We start from the raw sequence: 3,606 nt of genomic DNA on the forward strand, positions 1-3,606 counted from the left end.
GGAAAGGAAAGGAAAGGAAAGGAAAGGAAAGGAAACAAAGTCTGATTCTCCTGTCTCCACTCCTAATCCTAGGATTACAGGTCAGTGTATTTGGTGCTGGGATTAAACAAGTACTCCACCAACTGAGCTACACTCCAGCCTGCCGGACTACTTTCAATTTCAAGTCAGAATCTCACTAAGTGCCCAGGCTGGCCTTAAACTCACCCTGTAGCTAAACCAAGTTGGTTTGTGTGTGTGTGTGTGTGTGTGTGTGTGTGTGTGTGTGTGAGCGAGCATGTGCACGTGCACACTCCACATGGCACAGCACATACATGGGGGTCAGAGGATAAGAAGTCTGTTCCTCCTCCCACCAACTGGGTCCCTAGGATCAAACTGAAGACATCTCAGTTCATGTGGCTGATGTTTGATCCTCCTGTCCCAGACTGAGGATGTGGGACTTTGAGAGGGCATCACCCAGCCCAGCTGCCTGCATTAAAAACATATCTACCCACTGTCACTCCAACTCAGTCAGGGGCCACATGTCCCAAGTCTGTCTTCCAACTCAGGTTAATACTTGAGCATTTTAAGAAAAGCACTTTAAGCCGGGCAGTGGTGCGGTGGCATGTGCCTTTAATCCCAGCTCTTGGGAGGCAGAGGCAGGCGGATTCCTGAGTTCGAAGCCAGCCTGGTCTACAGAGTGAGTTCCAGGTCAGGGCTACACAGAGAAACCCTGTCTCGAAAAACAAAAAATAAATAAATAAATAAATAAATAAATTAATAAAATAAAAATTAAAAAAAAAAAATAAAAAAAGATTCCCCAGACAGAATCAGATGGAAGACCAGTGAGGAGCCTTGTTTGCTCCAATAGAGAAAAAAATATATAGAACGGGGTGTGGCAGCTCACACCTAGAACCCTGGCTGTCTATCGAGGCTGAGGCTCAAGAGTTTCACATTTTAGGCTAGCCCGAGCCATGGGACTCTAATTAAAGAAGATTTGATCATATCCAGAGACCCCATTTGCTGGAATGGACCTGAGGCTAGATCTCACTTTGCTGGGTCCAGGCTGGCAGGTGTCAGAAAAAGGCAGCTAACTGTGACCACTGGAGCAGGTGTTTCTTCCTGGCCTTTCCTGTTAACACAACTGGACCCTGGACTGTCTGGAGTCAAGGTGGCAAGATTTAAGAAAGCAAAAACTGATTTATGCTGGGTGTGGTGGTGCACTTGGGAGACAGAGGCAGGTGGGATCTCTTGAGTTCAAAGCCAGCCTGGTCCACAGAGTGAGTTCTAGGACAGCCAGGGCTACAGAGAGACCCTGCTGAAAAAAACAACAAAGATTTGAGAAAAGTCAGGAAGATGTCCTAGATGGCAAGGACAACTAAAATTACCCTCTTCCTGGTGATCCTGACCTCAGAGATTACAGTCTAATCCTATACATCCCAAAGTATGGGATTAAGCAGTCGGTTAGCCCAAAGCAGGTAAGGGTACTTTTGGTCACAGGGCCACCGTTGGTGCCTCAGGGAGAGTAAAGTGAGGCATAGGGAGATGGAGACAGCAGGCCAGACTTTGAAGGGAAGCTAGCCAGTCCTGGTGTGGTGAAAGTGGCTCTGGCAGGCCTTGCGCTTCTCCCCTATTCCCTCCGCCTTGATAAAAAAGTGTTTGATTACATTCCTAAAGCTAGCCACCAAGGTCTACTCCCTGATTTGGGTACTTCCTCCTAAGGCTGGATATCAAGGTACAGTTATCACAGTATTGAAGTCCAGCAATCAAAAGCCCCCTATGGCCCACCTAATTAACACAGTTACTTAAAATTAAACACCTCATCCTAACACAGGGTTTCTCCCTGTGTCTTTATAAACTGCCGTTTGTCTATGGGCCAAGTCTGTCTCCTCCTTATCCAGAGGCCGTCCTTTGTCCTCTGGGACAAATACTCTTCCTTCTCCCTTGTTCCCTTCCCCATCTCCCTCATTCTCTATCTCCTGTCTTGGTCTCTAATTCCCTGTTCTCTGTCCTTCTGGGGCAAATGAATCTCCTTTGTGCTGAGCACTTGGTCCTGGAGGTTCCGAGCAGCTCCTTTTCCTTTCAGTCTTAGCTACACGGAGAGTTCTACAGCAGCCTGAACTACACAGGGACAGGCTGGAAATGCTTGTACAGAAAGCACAAAACGGACAACCTTCACCAGTTTAACATAAACTGCTGGTGGTAGTAAATCCGCCTGCCTCCCTGCTCGCCAAGTGCTGGGATTAAAGGCGTGGGCCACCGCCTCCCCCGCTGCTGGCGGTAGTTCGTACAGGCCTCTAAACTCTTGGCAGGTGAAGGCCAGATGTAAAATTCAAAGTTACCCAGGGCCAGTTCAAGGCCACCCTGGGGCTCCTGTTCTGCCTGACAGTCTTAGGGGAAAACAAAACCAAACCCGGACAAGAAGAAAGTTAAAGAGGGATGGGTCTATTTGGGCGCCATTTGGTCTACCTTGAGTTACCAGGATGCGAAACTGGCTGGGCTTCCAGGCTAGCAGACCGGGTACCCAGCTACCTATGTCTCCATTCGCCTTGTAAAGTACCAGCCGGCAGTCCCCGGACCTCCTATGCAAATTCGCTAAATGGGGCCCCACCTGAGCGTCCGCAGCCCGAGGGCAGGATCTGTTCCCGGCGCGGCTCCCGCGGGCGGGCGGGTCAGCTTCCCCGCCACTCCTCCCGGCCTCCTAGCGCCCTGCTTTTCAAATTCTAAGAACGTCCGTCCGCGCCGGGGCGGCCACCTCCCACCCGCCCGCCCCTCCCTGCGTCAGAGTACAGTCCCTCTCCAGGCCGATCCTTGCCCGCAGCCCCAAGGCCACCCGGGGCGGCAGACGGGGAGGACATCCCGTGACCACGGCGTACTCACCAAGGCCTGTCCCTGCAGGCGCTGCCCCTACGCCCGCGCCACCGCCGCCGCCGCCGCACAGGTCCGGACAGGCGCCGAGCCCCGACCGCCTAGGTTCCGCCCGCGCAACCTCAGCAGAGGTCCGGATGGGCACCGAGTCTCGAGCTCCTGAGTTCCCCCCGCGCCTCCACTCACCCCACGTGCTCATCGGCCGCTCCCGGGCGGTGGGGGGTGACACTCGACCGGGACTGGTCTCTGCCACCCTGTGGATTAGGGACATTTAAGATGCCTACTTTGGGGAGCACGAGACAGAGGTTCAGAAAGTTGGGCATGGTGGCTCCCAGGCTTGGAATCCCGGGCGCCCTCGGGAGGTGAGGCAGGAGGATTGCCTGACAACCTGGGCCTCCGCTAAAAAGGGGAGTGGGTGGGGGCGGGGAGTGGGGAGGAAAGAAGAAAGAGTAGTGGCTCACACCTGTAATCTCAGCTCTTGGCAGCCAGAGGCAGGAAGATCTGGATCAGTTAGAGATAGAATAAGAGAGATAAAGGTTTGGGGGACGAGGGAGGGAGAGAGAGGCAGAACTAGGAGGAGGAGGAGAAAAAAGAAGCAGAAGAAGCATAGAGGTTTCCTAGCCGGGCGGTGGTGGTGCATGCTTTTAATCCCAGCACTCGGGAGGCAGAGACAGGCAGATTTCTGAGTTCGAGGCCAGCCTGGTCTACAGAGTGAGTTCCAGGACAGCCAGGGCTACACAGAGAAACCCTGTCTCGAAAAAA

At 53.0% G+C, this 3,606-nt stretch overlaps 1 protein-coding gene across 3 annotated transcripts in view; it reads right to left on the reverse strand.

The window, feature by feature from the left end:
• Gemin7 (gem nuclear organelle associated protein 7) overlaps positions 1 to 2,928 on the reverse strand; it is an 8,714-nt gene extending 5,786 nt beyond the window's left edge. The window contains exon 1 of one of the 3 annotated variants that reach the window (XM_029532046.1): positions 2,857 to 2,928. The gene's annotated coding sequence lies outside the window, so the exon portion shown is untranslated. Of the gene's footprint in view, positions 1 to 2,587; positions 2,663 to 2,856 lie in introns of those variants that run through there. The other 2 variants (XM_021219838.2, XM_029532047.1) reach the window with 2 other exon arrangements.
• Positions 2,929 to 3,606: the final 678 nt, after the last annotated feature.

The sequence above is a fragment of the Mus pahari genome, chromosome 19 (genome assembly GCF_900095145.1).
Source record: "Mus pahari chromosome 19, PAHARI_EIJ_v1.1, whole genome shotgun sequence".
Lineage (NCBI taxonomy): Eukaryota > Metazoa > Chordata > Mammalia > Rodentia > Muridae > Mus > Mus pahari.